Consider the following 20,877-nt stretch of genomic DNA (forward strand, 5'->3'; position numbering starts at 1 on the left):
CACAATCCTAGGGAATAAGAATGAGCAAAGGTTCAATGTGTGAAGAAAAGTTCCTGAAACTGAAAATCTAGCTACTCCTGGCCCTTCCAGAAATATCTTGAAAATTGAATATCGTTCTCTTTTTCACACCCCAGCCCCGCTACCTATTTTCCCTGGTCTCTTCCTTCCCAGGGGCTATGTATAATTTTCACTTCATTCTAAACTGAACCCCTCCTCACTGCCTGCTCCACACTCTTCACCCAATGATGGGTGTTTCGCCTGTCCCAGGTAAGAATCAGTACTCTCCTTATCTATCCTTAGAGAATTCTGATATGCTGTGTTAAAGCAACGTCAAACAAGCAGAAAAGGCACAATGTTAACATCATTCTCTTCTGCTCTGTTTTCCTGCTTTGGGAAGTTATTTTAAACATTTCTGTCTAATGTAGACACTGATGATACGTAACAAACATCCCTCCCCTGTCTGTCTTCCATCTCTTGCCCCTTCCTTTGGATGAACAAATATTCATCTACTCTTCTACATGTTGCAGTTTCCCTTGCAGTTAAGTTGGGTTGAGAGTCTGCCCATTAGAATCTGGGGAAAAGTGAAGCAAGTCACCTTAAGCCCTGGTCCATAAAGGACCCCATACATTCTTTTTTCCCTCTCATCCCCTGCCCCGGTACCCTTGGAGAGCCCCGTGCACCAGATGACGTGAGTTGAAAATGGAAGAGGAACAACTGGTCTACTTCACTTTGTGTGAAGCAGCTATTACATTAAACCCACTGAAGTTTCAAGCGTTTAGTCATTCACGTGGCAGAGCAGAGCCTTCCCCTAGTTTAGTCTGTTAAACATTTAAAACTTGAAAATAGTCCATAAAAATGTACTGGCTGCAAATATGTAAATGAAAATAAAAGATGAATTTGAAAGAAGTCAGCCAAGAATCCCCACAGTTTTTTCCAAGTGAAGCTTTGTTGTTAAAATTTAAATGCCAAACAAACGCTATAGGTGCTTAAGTTATAATTTAAGTAGTCGGAAGGAAATAAATTTCCCACGCACAGATACAATTTTATCCAAGAACTAGGTTGTACCCCTTCCAGTTTTCTTTCGGAACTCTTAATTATAGAGATTACTAGCTCAAGGAACAGGAGGTTAAACATCTGCTTCCTAAAATGAAGCCAAAGGCTTGAGACAAATAGGGTGAATCATACTAAAAGTAAAGAATGAGAAGCTAAAATTAAACATCACCCCCAGCAGTTCATACCACTTCTAATTGAAATAGTCCTCTATCAAGGGCTTGATGTTAGGAGTGCAGTGAGACAGTGAGCGAACCTTTGAGAAAGGCCTTCTCAATGCTTCCTTAGCAGTCCCATTTTATAATCGCCCCCCTCTCTCGTCACATATAGACAGGGGTGTACTTTGTCCTCAGATCCTTCTGCCCCTGCACCCCCTCCATCTGATGCCTGAAATGTCAGTAATTATCCCTTTGGTAATAAAAGTAATCCAAGTTAAAGGTCTTTTGATTTAATTGAATGTTACTTTTATTTATTTATTTATTTTTGGCTGTGCTGGGTCTTCGTTGCTGTGCGCAGGCTTTGTGTAGTTGCGGCGAGCGGGGGCCACTCTTCGTTGCGGTGTGCGGGCTTCTCATTGTGGTGGCTTCTCTTGCTGCAGAACACAGGCTCTAGGTGCGCGGGCTTCAGTAGTTGTGGCATGAGGGCTCTAGAGCGCAGGCTCAGTAGTTGTGGCGCACGGGCTTAGTTGCTCCGCAGCATGTGGGATCTTCCTGGACCAGGGCTCAAACCTGTGTCCCTTGCACTGGCAGGTGGATTCTCAACCACTGCGCCACTAGGGAAGTCCCTATGTTAAATTTTTATATTAGATTTTTTTTTAGAGTTTATTTAAATATAAGATGCCTTTTACTATGTATAAAACAAATAAGCTACACGGATATATTGCACAGCACAGGGAATATAGTCAATATTCTACCATAACTTTACTTTTTATTTTTTAAATATTTTGGCTGTGCTGGGTCTTAGTTGCAGTACACGGGCTCCTAGTTGCGGCATGCGGACTCTTAGTTGCGGCATGCATGCAGGATCTAGTTACCCAACCAGGGATCGAACCCGGGCCCCCTGCATTGGGAGCATGGAGTCCTACCCACTGGGCCACCGGAGAAGTCCCACAATAACTTTAAATAGAGTATAATCTATAAAAATATGGAATGTTATCATCTGAAACTAATAATAGTGTAAGTCAACTATACTTCAATTAAAGATTAATTAATGATAAATAAATAAATATTAGATGTTTTTAAATGACAGCTTCTACAGGGTTGTATAACATGCCTGTTCTGTGTCTTTTGGGTGACAGTCAGTCACGTGCAGCCACAGGAGGGGACACAGGAGAAGCTCAGGGAATCAAAGTGTATGGTTGCTGCAGGTCCTCGATACAGGAAGCACAGCCCGTGGAGCAGGATCATGTGGGGAAGCCTCAGGATGGTCAGCAGACAGAAAGCAAGAGCGAGGGGAAAACCGAGGCCAGAGCCTGTACTGGGCATTCCCGAGAAGCCAAGGCAGGGCAGGGGAAACAGTTCGCAATTGGCTAGTTGCAATAATGTCTTCGGGCTCTAAAGTACACGGGTGGTCCCAGCTGCCTGGTACCTGGCCTTGGGGTGATCAAGGCAGAGGAATGTGGCCTGCGTATGTGCAAGGTCCAGAGAGAGAAAGTGTGGCCCTGGCCGGGTGAGTTTGCATGTCACAGGCAAGCTGGGCTGAGCCCTTTGCTGTCTCAAAGGGCTGGCCACACCAGGGAGGGGCAGTCTCTACACAGCCAGAAAGGTTTTATAAGGTGTCAAAACATAATGTACAGGGCTTCCCTGGTGGTGCAGTGGTTGAGAGTCCGCCTGCCGATGCAGGGGACGCGGGTTCGTGCCCCGGTCCGGGAAGATCCCACATGCCGCGGAGCGGCTGGGCCCGTGAGCCATGGCCGCTGGCCCTGCGCGTCCGGAGCCTGTGCTCCGCAACGGGAGAGGCCACAACAGTGAGAGCCCCGTGTACCACAAAAAAACAAAAACAAAACAACACAATGTACAGAAAATTTTAAAATATATACAATACAAAGTCAAACAGAAGCATAAAATGAAACATTAACAAACTTACCCATCCCCTCCCTCACCCCGTTCTGCAATTCCATCTCATCTGAAGTAGAGTAAGCACTTTGGTGTGTGTTCTTCCAGGCTTTTCTCTCTTGTCAAACATATGCAAACAAACATACTGACTCCAACATAAGAATGTTTATAAACGTGGAGTCACACTCTGTACATCTCTCTGCTGCTTATGCTTCCACTTGACTATATTTCGTGAACAGCCCTCCACATTAATGCTTGTAGGTATAACTCATTACTGTTGGTAGATGCTTTCTCTTTTATAGGATGATGTTCTAATTTATTCACCCACTCTCTCTTTATAGATGTGTAGGTTATGTTCAGTTGTTGGGGTTTTTTTAATAACTACATGTGTGCTTTAATACATATCCTGGTGCATAAATCCCCACGTTCCAATGCTTTTATTTCCCCATGAGATTGTTGGACCAATGAATGCATTGTAAACGCGAAGAGATATAATCCATAGTGTCAGAATTTTTTTCCAAAATGTTGTAGCAGTTGAAACCAATATCCGCAGTATGGAAGTTTACCACATTCTGATCAGCTCTGGCTGGTTTAAATGTTTTCATTTTTATAAATCTGATAGGTGATAATGGTTTCATTATTTTTCTAATTTATTTTTCTCTTGACTATTAATAACACTGAACATCTCAAACAAAGAGCATCTCTATTCAATTTTATAAGAACACTAAGAACCGTGGTTTTCTCCTGGTCTCTTATGAAGATTTGTTCCCCCTGAAGAAGCTGGTTGAGTTACAGCATATCACACATAAGAGCTGATTTTGCTCTTTTTCCTACAAGTCTGCATTATACATCTTCTGTCTCCCTGGAATGAGATGAAATAAAACTCTGGCCTTTTCCAAATTCATTTGATTCAGGCTGTGTATAGGATTTTTGAAAAGTTCTGTTTGTTATTATCTCATCTTGGAAAATAATGAAAAAAGAACAGCTGTCAGCCTCTTGCTTCTGAATGTTGTTGTAATGTATTTTCTTGGAGGAAATAACACTGAATACATTTAGCTATTGAATATACTTGGTTTAAAACATACCATCATTTTGTGCCGTCACTGAGACCTGATGACACCAGTGTTCTATGGTTTTGGTACCGTTAAGCCTTGTCTTGCTAAGCAGGATGAATCAGGGAACAAAAATCATTAAGCCCTGGTTTCTGTGAGTGAGTCTAAGGTAAATATACCTGTGAGGGCTACGCACTTACTTCTGATGTAGTGGCCTTAGCAGGGAGATTGGCAAGGTGGCAGTGGCCTTATTTTAATAGCCAGGACCTGTGCCCAAGATCCGTGTAAGGGGGGTGATGCTGAGGTGGTAGTATTAGTGTGTTCTCCAGAGAAGCAAAACCAATAGGATCTCTCTCTCACCCCCTCTCTCCCTCATCCATCCATCCATCTATCTATCTATCTATCTATCTATCTATCTATCTATCTGGAGGGTTAAGGAATTGGCTCATGCAGTTGGGAAGCTGACAAGTCTTAAATTTGTACCACAAGCCAGTAGGCTGGAAATTCAGGTAAAAGTGGATTTGCAGTTTGGGGTCCGAAGGATGGAAACTCAGGCAGAATTTCTTCTTCTCCAGGAAACCTCAGTCTTAGCTTTTAAGGCCTTCAACAGATTGGATGGGGCACATTACGGAGGGTAATCTGCTTTAAAGTCAACTGATTGTAAATGTTAATCACATCAAATAAAACTACCTTTACAGTAATATCTAGATTAGTGTTTGACCGAACAACTGGGCACCATATTCTTGCCAAGTTGACACACAAAATTAACCATCACTGTTGTGTATCATTTGCTTCAGAGGAGTTCAAATGACACAACCACTATTCTTTTCTCTATGGAGCAAGCAATTTAAAGTGGAGCCTGGCTGCAGTCCAGCTGTGTTCCAGGAGAGATTTCTAATGTCCCATTTATTTCTAGCACATCTACCCCCATGAGCAGCAAATGCAGAGACCATGAATATATCCTGCTTTAGGGAAAAGGTAGGAAAATATGAAGAGAATGCTTGATTCTTCTATTCTCCCACCTTCCTTCTTTTCCTCCTTTGTCCACTTAACCCAAAAAACTGACCTCTTTTTCTTTTTAAAGTAGCTGGTGTTAAGAGTGCTCAATTGAAATGGAATAAAGCATTCTTTTCTTGGCATAATTCTTCTAGCTAATGGGAAAAAACATTCTGGGCCATATGGATAATTTTAAGTAAAATTTGCACCTGAGTCATTGGCCTTAGCATCTATATACTTTTTTAAAGATTTATTTGTTTGTTTGTTTGTTTGTTTTTGGCTGCATTGGGTCTTAGTCGCAGCAAGCAAGGTCTCCGTTGAGGCATGCGGGCTCTTCGTTGCGGGCTTCTCTCTAGTTGTGGCGCGGGCTCCAGGGCTCATGGGCTCTTGTAGTTGTGGCGTGCGGGCTTAGTTGCCCTGCAGCATGTGAGATCTTAGTTCCCTGACCAGGGATCGAACCCGCGTCCCCTGCATTGGAGGGAAGGTTCTTTACCGCTGGACCACCAGGGAAATCCCTAGCATTTATATTGATGAAATATACTGGAGAACTTAAAAATGTCCACTTCTACTTCACTTGTGTAATTAAAAAAATAACGGACTGAGGTGAAATTAATGTAACATAAATTATTTTAAAGTGAACAATTCATTGGCATTTAGCACATTCACAATGTTGTGCAAACACCACCTCTCTCTAGTTCCAAAACATTTCCATCATTCCAAAGTGAAACTTTATCCATTAAGCCATTTCTCCCCACTCCCCCTTCCTGTCAGCTCTTGGCACCCACTAATCTAGGTTCTATGGCTATGGATTTATCCATTCTGGATAGTTCTTATAAATGGAATCATACCTATGTGACATTTTGTGTCTGGCTTCTTTAACTCAGCGTAATGTTTTGAAAGTCCATCGATAGTGTAGCATACGTCAGTACTTCATTTCTTTCAATAGCTGAATAATATCCACTTAATATATATAGCACAATTTGTTCTTTTACTTGCTGATGGGCATTTGGGTTGTTTCCACCTTTTGGCTATCGTGAATAGTGCTGCTGTGAACACGTGTGCACATGTTCTTGTTTGAGTACCTGGTTTCAGTTCTTTCGGGTATATATCTAGGAGTGGAATTGCGGGGTCATTATAACTTTTTGAGGAACTGTCAAACTGTCTTCCACAGTGGCTGAACCATTTTACATTCTCATCAGCAATGTATGAAGGCTCCAATTTCTCCACATCTTCTCATTTAACATTTGTTGTATTTTGTTTTGTTTTCAAAATGTATTTCATTCTAGCCACCCTAGTGGGTGTGAAGTGGTACCTCATTGTGATTTTGATTTACATTTCCTTAATGACTAATAATGTTTTGTATCTCTTCATGTGCACTTGTGTAATTTTAATATTGTAATTCCATCCTGAATTCTAGGTACATGGCAGGGTTTCTCATCTGGTGTGGTATACATAGCATAGGTCACAGATATGCCAAATTATTGACCCCCTCAGCCCTTGGGGCTGCTGGGGGAGACTTTAGATGGTCAGAGGCCCCTGGGGTCATTCATCTCAGGCTGTGAGCAGACTCCTCCACTTTCTCCATCATTCTCTGTGTGTGCCAGTATGTGAATAATTTTGGAGGTACTGGTTTTTGGGGGTGTAGGAAACCAGAGTCCTCTTGATCCATCTTAGTTAATGGGACAACAGACTGACTCTGAGCTGTTTTATAGCATTGGAATTTGTTTAATTTTTTTCAGAAATCATAACAACTTTCTGTAATGGCTCACTAAGAATAGCCATTCTTAGACTATGTTCCTAAAATAGGGCTATATATTAATGTAATTAGAAAAGTCTAGTGATAGATTACAACAATCATGGTAAGTCATTTAACTTTGGAGAATTTTAATCTTCAAAATGGCATACAACATATGCATACTTTAAATACTAAAATGCAAAGCATTTAAAATACAAATACTATGTATTTGTTTTATATCATGACTTATGAGAGATAGATGTTTTGGATAAAATCCCAGTTCTAGGCAGTGTGAGGATCATCCATCCAAGGTTAACATCTTAAGGCAATGGTTAATGCCAGATATTTCAATAGTTTAGCTTATGAGATATTTCATATACCTGGTGCTTAATTAATAGTACTGTCTTTGAATAGCATTGGGAATCATAATTCAAATGAGCTCACAACATAATACCTTATTTAGAGTTATGTAGAAGAGCATTTAGTTGCATTTTAAAGTCCTTCTGAAGCTTCCTCTGACAGGGACTAGATGTTATCATGTCTGGCTTCTGGGCAATAAGTAAAAAAATGTGCAACTGGATACTCTTGGTGATGAAGAAGGCATTGAGATGGGCCCTTCAATCAGAGTCTATAGCCTAATCCACTCCTGGAGGGCAAAGAGAAAGAGTTGATACCTGTTAGATTTCGTGAATCAATGGAAACATCATCTGAAACAAAATTCAGACACTCAACCTCAAGGGTCATGTTGACCAAGTCAACCCACCATTTCAGGTTCTTCTGGGTCTTAATCCAAAGCTCCTTTCCCCACCCAGGACATTTCTATGCTCAGAGAAAATAGAAAACCTCCCCTCCCCAAACATAGCCATTTTGTGCTAGTTATATCAGACTAAAATGAACATCATAGACAATCTATGGTCAACGCAACCTAGAACATAAAGATTACTAAAGAAGACAATAGGAAGTGTCTCAGCAAGGCAATTAGCAACCTGATTGGTAAACTGTTGCAAACTGCACTACTCATGCAGACACCATGGTTCTTCTCTCAACCCTGGTTTAGAGCCCTTCAAAATTCAGAACTGAGGGAAATGGACATCTTCTAGTTCTGGAACCACCCTAGTATCAGCATGAGCCCGGTAAACACACAGCTTTTGGAAAAAGAGTCAGTGCCAATCACAGCCAGGAAGGGAAATCTATTGGATAAAATACATTTAAGATAAAAATTTCCTAATTATCTACAGGATGACTAGCACCAAGGAATGTTTACAGATAGGCAGATAGAAACTATAGGCAATCTGCTCTTTCTTACGGCAAATTGCAACAGACAAAACTCTCCCACAGGAGGTGAACATGTCCACGTGCCATCCCAAACACAGCTTCCCTGCATTTCTTAATAATTCTGTTTTACTGAAGAAATTAAGTTATACTATTTTGTCATTAGCGAAATAACAATCTGCATGGAAATGACAGAAAACCTGACTTCTGGAGAATATCTGCAAATAAATAATTAATCCTCTTGTGAAACCAATGCTAGAATATTATTACCTAGTTTAATGGCCTTTTGTCCTAAAATCAAATCTCATAAGAACCAGTGGCTAGAGGAAAAAAGTAGCAGAGGAAAAAGAAGTAAAACAAAAACAACAGCATCAACAACAGAAGCCTTATTTATAGCATCATTTTGTGCTAGCATGAGAACACTTATTTTAAAAATAAATATCTTACCAGGATAGCAGAAACGGTTTTGCAAGTGGTAAGGAACATTTTGTTATAAACACTTTCTACCTGCAGTAGAATGCAAGAAATTGAAGGCACAGTAAAATCAATCCAAAGGTCAAATTTTCCAAGTGGTGTCTGTGAAATTCATGTATTTGCATTAGCTCACGTATATGAAAACATTAGTTTCTGCTAACTTTGAGTTTAGAAAGAACCAATGATGGATTTTTAAGAAATGAGGATACAGCCAGGTGTCACTGCTGTGCCTCTGAGGTGGGAGAGCCAACTTCAGGACATTGGTCCACAAGAGAACTCCCAGCTCCACATAATATCAAACAGCGAAAATCTCCCAGAGATCTCCATCTCAACACCAACCCCCAGCTTCACTCAACGACCAGCAAGATACAGTGCTGGACACCCTATGCCAAACAACTAGCAAGACAGGAACACAATCCCACCCATTAGCAGAGAGGCTGCCTAAAATCATAATAAGGCCACAGACACCCCAAAACACACCACCAGACGTGGACCTGCCCACCAGAAAGACAAGATCCAGCCTCATCCACCAGAACACAGGCACTAGTCCCCTCCACCAGGAAGCCAACACAACCCACTGAACCAACCTTCACTGGGGACAGACACCAAAAACAACGGGAACTACAAACATGCAGCCTGCAAAGAGGAGACCCCAAACACAGTAAGATAAGCAAAATGAGAAGACAGAAAAACACACAGCAGATGAAGGAGCAAGATAAAAACCCACCAGACCTAACAAATGAAGAGGAAATAGGCAGCCTACCTGAAAAAGAATTCAGAATAATGATAGTAAAGATGATCCAAAATCTTGGAAATAGAATAGAGAAAATGCAAGAAACATTTAACAAGGACCTAGAAGAACTAAAGAGGAAACAAGCAACGATGAACAACACAATAAATGAAATTAAAAATATTCCAGAAGGAATCAATAGCAGAATAACTGAGGCAGAAGAACGGATAAGTGACCTGGAAGATAAAATAGTGGAAATAACTACTGCAGGGCAGAATAAAGAAAAAAGAATGAAAAGAACTGAGGACAGTCTCAGAGACCTCTGGGACAACATTAAATGCACCAACATTTGAATTATGGGGGTCCCAGAAGAAGAAGAGAAAAAGAAAGGGACTGAGAAAACATTTGAAGAGATTATAGTTGAAAACTTTCCTAATATGGGAAAGGAAATAGTTAATCAAGTCCAGGAAGCACAGAGAGTCCCATACAGGATAAATCCAAGGAGAAACACGCCAAGACACATATTAATCAAACTATCAAAAATTAAATACAAAGAAAAATTATTAAAAGCAGCAAGGGAAAAATAACACATAAGGGAATCCCCATAAGGTTAACAGCTGATCTTTCAGCAGAAACTCTGCAAGCCAGAAGGGAGTGGCAGGACATATTTAAAGTGATGAAGGAGAAAAACCTACAACCAAGATAACTCTACCCAGCAAGGATCTCATTCAGATTTGATGGAGAAATTAAAACCTTTACAGACAAGCAAAAGCTGAGAGAGTTCAGCACCACCAAACCAGCTTTACAACAAATGCTAAAGGAACTTCTCTAGGTGAGAAACACAAGAGAAGGAAAAGACCTACAATAACAAACCCAAAACAATTAAGAAAATGGGAATAGGAACATACATATTGATAATGACCTTAAATGTAAATGGATTAAATGCTCCCACCAAAGACACAAACTGGCTGAATGGATACAAAAACAAGACCCATATATATGCGGTCTACAAGAGACCCACTTCAGACCTAGGGACACATACAGACTGAAAGTGAGGGGATGGAAAATGATATTCCATGCAAATGGAAACCAAAAGAAAGCTGGAGTACCAATACTAATATCAGACAAAATAGGCTTTAAAATAAAGAGTATTACAAGAGACAAAGAAGGACACTACAGAATGATCAAGGGATCAATCCAAGAAGAAGATATAGCAATTGTAAATATTTATGCACCCAACCTAGGAGCACCTTGATACATAAGGCAAATACTAACAGCCATAAAAGGGGAAATTAACAGTAACACATTCATAGTAGGGGACCTTAACACCCCTACTATGGACTTTCACCAATGGACAGATCATCCAAAATGAAAATAAGTAAGGAAACACAAGCTTTAAATGATACATTAAACAAGATGGACTTAATTGATATTTATAGGACATTCCATCCCAAAACAACAGAATACACATTCTTCTCAAGTGCTCATGGAACATTCTCCAGGATAGATCATATCTTGGGTCACAAATCAAGCCTTGGTAAATTTAAGAAAATTGAAATTGTATCAAGTATCTTTTCCGACCACAACGCTATGAGACGAGATATCAGTTACGGGAAAAGATCTGTAAAAAAACCAAACACATGGAGGCTAAACAATACACTACTTAATAACCAAGTGATCACTGAATAAATCAAAGAGGAAATCAAAAATACCTATAAACAAATGACAATGGAGACACGACGACCCAAAACCTATGGGATGCAACAAAAGCAGTTCTAAGAGGGAAGTTTATAGCAATACAATCCTACCTAAAGAAACAGGAAACATCTCGAATAAACAACCTAACCTTGCACCTAAAGCAAATAGAGAAAGAAGAACAAAAAAACCCCAAAGTTAGCAGAAGGAAAGAAATCATAAAGATCAGATTAGAAATAAATGAAAAAGAAATGAAGGAAACGATAGCAAAGATCAATAAAACTAAAAGCTGGTTCTTTGAGAAGATAAACAAAATTGATAAACCATTAGCCACACTCATCAAGAAAAAAAGGGAGAAGACTGAAATCAGTAGAATTAGAAATGAAAAAGGAGAAGTAACAATGAACACTGCAGAAATACAAAGGATCATGAGAGATTACTACAAGCAACTCTATGCCAATAAAATGGACAACCTGGAAGAAATGGACAAATTCTTAAAAATACACAACGTTCCGAGACTGAACCAGGAAGAAATAGAAAATATGAACAGACCAATCACAAGCACTGAAATTGAAACTGTGATTAAAAATCTTCCAACAAACAAAAGCCCAGGACCAGATGGCTTCATAGGCTAATTCTATCAAACATTTAGAGAAGAGCTAACACCTGTCCTTCTCAAACTCTTCCAAAATATAGCAGAAGGAGGAACACTCCTAAATTCATTCCACGAGGCCACCATCACCCTGATACCAAAACCAGACAAGGATGTCACAAAGAAAGAAAACTACAGGCCAATATCACTGATGAACATACATGCAAAAATCCTCAACAAAATACTAGCAAATAGAATCCAACAGCACATTAAAAGGATCATACACCATGATCAAGTGGGGTTTATTCCAGGAATGCAAGGATTCTTCAATATACGCAAGTCAATCAACGTGATACACCATATTAACAAATTGAAGGAGAAAAACCATATGATCATCTCAATCGATGCACAGAAAGCTTTCAACAAAATTTAACACCCATTTATGATAAAAACCCTCCAGAAAGTAGGCATAGAGGGAACTTTCCTCAGCATGATAAAGGCCATATATGACAAACCCACAGCCAACATCGTCCTCAATGGTGAAAAACTGAAACCATTTCCACTAAGATCAGGAACAAGACAAGGTTGCCCACTCTCACAGCTCTTATTCAACATAGTTTTGGAAGTTTTAGCCACAGCAATCAGAGAAGAAAAAGAAAGAAAAGGAATCCAAATGAGAAAAGAAGAAGTAAAGCTGTCACTGTTTGCAGATGACATGATACTATACATAGAGAATCCTAAAGATGCTACCAGAAAACTACTAGGGCTAATCAATGAATTTCGTAAAGTAGCAGGATACAAAATTAATGCACAGAAATCTCTGGCATTCCTATACACTAAGGATGAAAAATCTGAAAGTGAAATTAAGAAAACACTCCCATTTACCATTGCAACAAAAAGAATAAAATATATAGGAATAAACCTACCTCAGGAGACAAAAGACCTGTATGCATAAAATTATAAGACACTGATGAAAGAAATTAAAGATGATACAAATAGATGGAGAGATATACCATGTTCTTGGATTGGAAGAATCCACATTGTGAAAATGACTCTACTACCCAAAGCAATCTACAGATTCAATGCAATCCCTATCAAACTACCACTGGCATTTTTCACACAACTAGAACAAAAAATTTCACAATTTATGTGGAAATACAAAAGACCCCGAATAGCCAAAGCAATCTTGAGAACGAAAAACGGAGCTGGAGGAATCAAGCTCCCTGACTTCATACTATACTACAAAGCTGCAGTATTCAAGACAGTATGGTACTGACCCAAAAACAGAAATATAGATCAATGGAACAGGATAGAAAGCCCAGAGATAAACCCACGCACATACGGTCACCTTATCTTTGATAAAGTAGGCAGGAATGTACAGTGGAGAAAGGACAGCCTCTTCAGTAAGTGGTGCTGGGAAAACTGGACAGGTACATATAAAAGTATGAGATTAGAACACTCCCTAACACCGTACACAAAAATAAGCTCAAAATGGATTAAAGACCTAAATGTAAGGCCAGAAACTATCAAACTCTTAGAGGAAAACATAGGCAGAACAGTCTATGACATAAATCACAGCAAGATCCTTTTTGACCCACCTCCTAGAGAAATGGAAATAAAAACAAAAATAAACAAATGGGACCTAATGAAACTTCAAAGCTTTTGCACAGCAAAGGAAACCATAAACAAGACTAAAAGACAATGCTCAGAATGGGAGAAAATATTTGCAAATGAAGCAGCTGACAAAGGATTAATCTCCAAAATTTATAAGCAGCTCATGCAACTCAATAACAAAAAAACAAACAACCCAATCAAAAAATGGGCAGAAGACCTAAGTAGACATTTCACCAAAGAAGACTTACAGATGGCTAAGAGGCACATGAAAAGATGCTCAACATCACTAAATTATTAGAAAAATGCAAATCAAAACTACAATGAGGTATCACCTCACACCAGTTAGAATGGGCATCATCAGAAAATCTACAAACAACAAATGCTGGAGAGGATGTGGAGGAAAGAGAACCCTCTTGCACTGTTGGTGGGAATGTAAATTGATACAGCCACTGGGGAGAACAGTATGGGGGTTCCTTAAAAAACTAAAAATAGAGCTACCATATGACCCAGCAATCCCACTACTGGGCATATACCCTGAGAAAACCATAATTCAAAAAGAGTCATGTACTCCAATGTTCATTGCAGCTCTATTTAAAATAGCCAGGAGATGGAAACAACCTAAGTGTCCATCATCGGATGAATGGATAAAAAAGTTGTGGCACATATATACAATGGAATATTACTCAGCCATAAAAGGAAACGAAATTGAGCTATTTGTAAGGAAGTGGATAGACCTAGAGTCTGTCATACAGAGTGAAGTAAGTCAGAAAGAGAAAGGCAAATACTGTATGCTAACACATATATATGGAATTTAAGAAAAAAAATGTCATGAAGAACCTAGGGGTAAGACAGGAATAAAGACACAGACCTACTAGAGAACAGACTTGAGGATATGGGGAGGGGGAAGGGTAAGCTGTGACAAAGTGAGAGAGAGGCATGGACATATATACACTACCAAACGTAAGGTAGCTAGCTAGTGGGAAGCAGCCGCATAGCACAGGGAGATCAGCTCGGTGCTTTGTGACTGCCTGGAGGGGTGGGATAGGGAGGGTGGGAGGGAGGGAGACACAAGAGGGAAGAAATATGGGAACATAAGTATATGTATAACTGATTCATTTTGTTATAAAGCAGAAACTAACACACCATTGTAAAGCAATTATACTCCAATAAAGATGTAAAAAAACAAACAAAAAATAATAAAAAGTTTAGCATCCAAAAAAACTAAAAATAGAATTACCATATGACCCAGCAATCCCATCACTGGGCAAATACTCAGAGAAAACTATAATTCAAAAAGACACATGCACCCCAATGTTCATCTAGCACTATTTACAATAGCCAGGTCATGGAAGCAACCTAAATGCCCATTGACAGACAACTGGATAAAGAAGATGTGGTACATATATACAATGGAATATTACTCAGCCATAAAAAGGAACGAAATTGGGTCATTTGTAGAGACGTGGATGGATCTAGAGACTGTCATGCAGAGTGAAGTAAGTAAGAAAGAGAAAAACAAATATCGTATATTAATGCATATATGTGGAACCTAGAAAAATGGTACCGATGAACCAGTTTGCAGGGCAGAAATAGAGACACAGATGTAGAGAACAAATGTATGGACACCAAGGGGGTAAAGTGGTGGTGGTGGGGTGGTGGTGGGGTGATGAATTGGGAGATTGGGATTGACATGTATACACTGATGTGTATAAAATAGATAACGAATAACAACCTGCTGTATAAAAAAATAAATACAATTCTAAAATTCATAAAGAAAAACCCATGCTATCGATGAACCTCCTATTCATCAGTAAGTCACCAGCTCACAGATATCAATTTATTTTTATAATGTACTCATAAATCAGTTTGATGGATTTTTTCCTTATAATGAGCAGACTATTGTGCATATCAGGGACAGGAAAGTTAATCATTTACCTAGAGGTCATGAAAAATTAATTTAGAATGAGTTGACAGCTGTCGTGTGGGTCATTATTACTTTGTTAGAGACAAAGCTTGCTGATATTTCTTTAATACTACTGTGAGATAACAGAAAAATTATATTTGGGTCTCTGCCCGAGTTCCTGCAACAGAGCTCCTAAAACTCTTGCAATTTCCTAGTGATAAGAGTACTGAGAACATCTTCTGTTCTAATATTTGGTCTTTGAGCCCCCATCCTGACACAGAGTTCCTAAACCCCTTGCAATTTCCTGGATGAAAACAGTGTCCTTTGTCCTAATAACATGACTCTTGGTGGGTTCCTGAATGGGGGCTGGTCACCAGAAAGACCAAGCCATGATTAGAAACTTAGAATTTTCAGCACCATCCCCTTCTGCAGCGAGGGAAGAGGGGATACAAGTGGAGTTAATGATTGATCATCCCTGTGTGATAAAGCCCTCCATGAAAATTCCAATAGTTTGGGGTTTGAAGAGCTTCTAGTTGGTGGCCACGTGGAGGTGCTGGGAGAGTGGCACACCTGCACAGGGCATGAAAGCTCCGCCCCTTCCCACACACCTGTCCTACACATCTCTTCCGCCTGGGTGTTCATCTGTGTCCTTTATCATATCCTTTTAAAATAAACTGGTAAACAGTAAATAAACTGTTTTCCTGAGTCTGTAAGCTGCTCTGGCAAATTAATGAACCTGAGAAGGGATCATGGGAACGTCTGATGTATAGCCAATTGCTCAGAAGCACAAGTGACAAACTGGCTTTGCTATCGGTGTCTGAAGTGGGATGAGGGCAATCTTGCGGGATGGAGCCCTTAACCTGTGGAATCTGACGCCATCTCCCAGTAAATGGTGTCAGATTTGAGTTATTAAATTGTAGGACCCCCAGCTAGTGTTGCATAGAATGGCTTGAAACTCCCACACGGTAGAGTCCGTAGCGTTCTGAGTGTGATGATTGTGTGAAAGTAAAGGAGAGATACACTCAGTAGTGTAGGTTTTTGCTACACAAGTACCGTATTATAGTTTTTAATGTTAATGAAAAGTACCACAGGCTTTATAGCCAGGGTTATTATTATCACTTTGTAGATAATTAAGTTGTGTTTCTACATCTTAACAAAATAATTTTTATGATTGAGTATTGGTATTAGAGTCTCATGTGTGTTCAGTAGTTGTCATGTGGCCAGAAAGAGTTCATGGAGTCTCTCTAGTGTCTAATTTATTAGAATTTTGGCGTTACGTCTGTTTGACATAAAATTGAGCAACTTCAGAGTGTAAAAGTTACCTAGAGACACTCCAACATCATTTTGTAATTTTACAGATAATTTTACAAATGAAGGAATTTGAGCGTAGAAAGGTGATGTAACTAGTACAGAATCATAGTTAGTGGAAGAGCTAAATGCAGGATCCAGGCGTTGGACTCTGGTCCCCAAGTTCTTCCTTAAAATGTAAGGAATGAGTGAAGGAGCCCCTCTGAGGGAGGCCTGTCCAGGATATCATCAACTAGAGCAAGAATTCAGCATTCATAACACTGAGAGGCTGCAGGTAGTAATTTTAAGGAGAATAAGAAAAGTATATTGACTTGCATTTGACAACTCTGACTTGACTTTCTCTAAACTTATTTGCATTTGTAGCCATTGCAAACCTAACCAGAGCATTAGAAATATGTTTTTATTGGCGGAGATCTTATTTTTCAAATAGCGTCATTTTGTAACTCTGTTATCAAGCTATCAATTTAATCTACAAAATCGATTAAAATTATGTTTTGATCCTTTCTTGGTTTTTTGTTTTGTGGGTTGGTTGGTTGGTTGTTAGGTTGTGATTCATTTATTTTTGTTTGTGGTCTAATATCAGCGCTGCCTAGGATGTGGCAAGTTTGCTAATGATGCTAATTGAGTTTACATGTTATTTAGTTTTTCTTTTTTTTAATCGCTGACACTCCACCTTGATGTTGAACTGCTCATTATACCACGGAGCTCAGAAATATGCTCCTTTTTGTACGTGAAGTATGTCCACTTAGCATGTAGAATTAGCATGGGTTTAGTTCCCTTTAGACATTTTATGTTCGACTGTACAAAAGCACAATGAAAATAACCAAGGTTCAGAAGGTGTTTTTATAGAGCAGAAATAATGAGCCTGATTCTCTGACTCACAGGCTACAGATGGATCCCACTGTCAGGTTAGCAAGAGAGGAAGAAAGAAAACAATTTTCTCTTGCCTGTTGGTCGGGAACAGGTTGGAACCTCCTTGTTTCTTCTATCCCCAGAGCCTACTGCATCCCGGAGAATAGAGCTGCCCCCTCAAGCCCCTGGGCGCCGACTTTCCAGCCTGACCGCTGTTCAGCCCAGCTCTTGTGATGCAGCGCAGAGGGCGACACGATTCTCAGGAGCCAGAGCCTGGAACAGCTGCCAGGCAAGGCCTCCTTTCATTGGCTGTTCCCCTCCCGTGGATATGAGGGGCTTCTCCGAGCTCGTAGACACTGGCGGCGTCCTTGTGATCATCATCTCGGACAAAGGAGCAAGTGAGTTTTTGTTTGTTTGTTTTTTACTGTCAGTTAACGTTCATCCATTTAGGGCTGAGATTGAGTTTTTTGGTTTGTTTGTTTTGTTTTGTTTTGCGGTACGCGGGCCTCTCACTGTTGTGGCCTCTCCCGTTGCGGAGCACAGGCTCCGGACGCGCAGGCTCAGCGGCCATGGCTCACGGGCCCAGCCGCTCCGCGGCATGTGGGATCCTCCCGGACCGGGGCACGAACCCGTGTCCCCTGCATCGGAAGGCGGACTCTCAACCACTGCGCCACCAGGGAAGCCCTGAGATTGAGTTTTTAAATCATAGTAGATGACTTTGAAGAAGCTAAGGGCCAAAAGACAGACTTTTCCCCGAGGTCTGTAACCAGCTGGTGGCAGAGTTTGCATTCATTCCTCTTTCTACCACACCACCCTTTATTTCTTTCTTTCTACAGTGTCTACATACTAGTTGCTCAATAGGTAGTTACTGCTTTAATTTGATTCAGTTAAGTTAATCATCATATGCGTTAACCTCATCATAGCATTTGGTCTCTGCCCCAAATCTTATGCCCCCGGAGTAACTCCAGCTCAGTCACGAGCTCCCTCCACCCTCCTCTGGAGGCCCACTGGAGCTGTGGGAAAGCTCAGGCTCCCATTCCTGCATCCTTGAGACCTAGCAATGGTGCAGCAGAGGAGAACCATCCCCTATGACTGTCTAACCAACCCCTCTGGGTTTTGTTCACCTTCTCTGGGAGCTGTTCATCCGCCCTAGGGTGTGGAGCTGAAAACAAATCAGTCCGTCGACTCGTGGTCAATGACCATTTTCTGGTGCCTCCTCTGCGCCTGGTAGAGTGCTGGGCCCTGGGAGTATAGCGATACAAGATGTGGCTCTTTCCTGCAAGGAGCTCAAGGATGGGGGGCTGTGGCTGGCTGGGCCCAAGCCTTCTTAGGCCTGATGAGCAGAATGCAGACCTGCCTTATCTGCAAGTAGCTAGAGCCTGGAGAGCCAGCCTGACATTTACAAGGCAAGTTCATGAACTTCCCATCAAGCTTGTGACTGGTGGTTTCCTTTTCCCACCCAAGACTCCTGTTGGGGCACCTCTGTGAGGACTGGGTGGGGCAGTGGGAGGTGAGGCCACTCTCCTGCGTGCTGTCCAAAAGTGGAGCGTTCCTACGAAACCTTTCCTAAGTCGAAACGGTGTAAAGGGAAGAAGCAATTACCTTAGGACACATCTTATTAACAGATGCTCAAAATACATCAAGATGAAGCACAGATGCCCACAGACACAGTTCAAAGCTTATGGTGGCTTGATGCTGAGATGCTGAGTGTGGTTCCCAGGGAAGGAGCCTCGTGGGACCACTCCAGGTGCACGGGGGTACATGCTGCCTCTATAAAGGCTGCTGCAAAACACGTGCTGAACGCTATTTTCGCTTTTTGCCTTTTTTCGTAAAAGAGAATATCCTCTTCAGACTTATTTTGGTTACAGAAAGCAGGTACTAATGTAGGCCTTTTGTAAAAGCGAAGTGTTTAAGTGGTGTAAAGTGAATTTTTGAAAAGCCAGCATATCTAGATCTAGATCTGTTAGACAGCCTCATTACAGATTTGACTTTCACAAAAGTGAGAGCAACTGAAATCCTATTTGTCATTCTTTCCCGTCTTTGATCTCGGACCAGCTATTTGTTGCCTGGTGCAGGTCATTCGGAGTCAGTAGGGTGGGTAAGCATAACTTGCACTTTAGCAGGAGGAAGAAGAGTGGGATAAAGGTCGGCTTGCCTAGCCACCAGGAGACCTGCTTCTTTTTTTCTTTTTCAATTCTTTTTCATTGTGGTTTATTACAGGATATTGAATATAGTTCCCTGTGCTATACAATAAGACCTTGTTGTTTATCCATTCTATATATAATAGTTTGCATCTGCTAGTTCCAAACTCTCAATCTAACCCTCCCCTGCACCCCTCCTTGGCAACCACAAGTCTGTTCTCTGTCTGTGAGTCTGTTTCTGTTTCGTAGATAAGTTCATTCGTGTCATATTTTAGACTCCATATATAAGTGATGTCACGTGGTATTCGCCTTCTTCTTTCTGACTTACTTCACTTAGTATGATAATCTCTAGGTCCATCTATGTTGCTGCAAATGGCAAAATTTCATTCTTTTTATGGCTGAGTAGTATTCCATTGTACATATGTACCACATCTTCTTTATGCATTCATCTGTCCATGGACATTTAGATTGTTTCCATGTCTTGGCTATTGTAAACACTGCTGCTATGAACATAGGGGTGCATGTATCTTTTCGACTTATAGTTTTGTCCAGATATATATCCAGGAGTGGGATTGCTGGATCATATGGTAACTCTATTTTTAGTTTTTTGAGGAACCTCCATTATGTTTTCCATAGTGGCTGCACCACTTTACATTCCTACCAACAGTGTAGGAGGGTAACCTTTTCTCCACGCCCTCTCCAGCATTTGTTATTTGTAGACTTTTTAAAAAAATAAATCTATTTATTTTATTTTTGGCTGCATTGGGTCTGCATTGCTGCACACAGACTTTCTCTAGTTGCAGCGAGCGGGGGCTACTCTTCGTTGCGGTGCGCGGGCTTCTCATTGTGGTGGCTTCTCTTGTTGCGGAGCACAGGCTCTGGGCAAGCGGGCTTCAGTAGTTGTGATACATGGGCTCAGTAGCTGTGGCTCAAGGGCTCTAGAGCGCAGGCTCAGTAGTTGTGGTGCACGGGCTTAGTTGCTCCGCGGCATGTGGGATCTTCCCGGACCAGGGCTCGAATCCGTGTCCTCTGCATTGGCAGGCGGATTCTTAACCACTGCACCACCAGGGAAGCCCTGTAGACTTTTTAATGATGGCCATTCTGACCAGTGTGAGGTGATACTTCATTGTAGTCTTGATTTGCATTTCTCTAATAATTAGCAATGTTGAGCATATTTTCATGTGCCTATCTCAGGAGGCCTGCTTCTTGGCCTCCACGTTCTAGCCCAGAGCAGCCAGACTTTGTGCCCTGAACGCACATGGCATTGTGGGAGGGGATTGAGGTAGAAGACCTTGTGCCACAACCAAGTCCCCCTCTTGGCCAACACCAAATGGAACCAAACACAGATCAATCTGGAGAAGGTTTAGATGGAGGAGAACATGTTTCAGGCTGCCTAGCTGGGGACAAAG

At 41.0% G+C, this 20,877-nt stretch overlaps 1 long non-coding RNA gene across 2 annotated transcripts in view; it reads left to right on the forward strand.

Moving 5' to 3' along the window:
- LOC109547665 (uncharacterized) overlaps positions 1-20,877 on the forward strand; it is a 199,744-nt gene that overhangs the window by 126,070 nt on the left and 52,797 nt on the right. For both annotated transcript variants that reach the window (XR_012328874.1, XR_002173590.3), the window contains one exon: positions 17,471-17,725. This is a non-coding gene — a long non-coding RNA (uncharacterized lncRNA). The remainder of the gene's footprint in view (positions 1-17,470; positions 17,726-20,877) is intronic.

Source organism: Tursiops truncatus, chromosome 21, assembly GCF_011762595.2.
Source record: "Tursiops truncatus isolate mTurTru1 chromosome 21, mTurTru1.mat.Y, whole genome shotgun sequence".
Lineage (NCBI taxonomy): Eukaryota > Metazoa > Chordata > Mammalia > Artiodactyla > Delphinidae > Tursiops > Tursiops truncatus.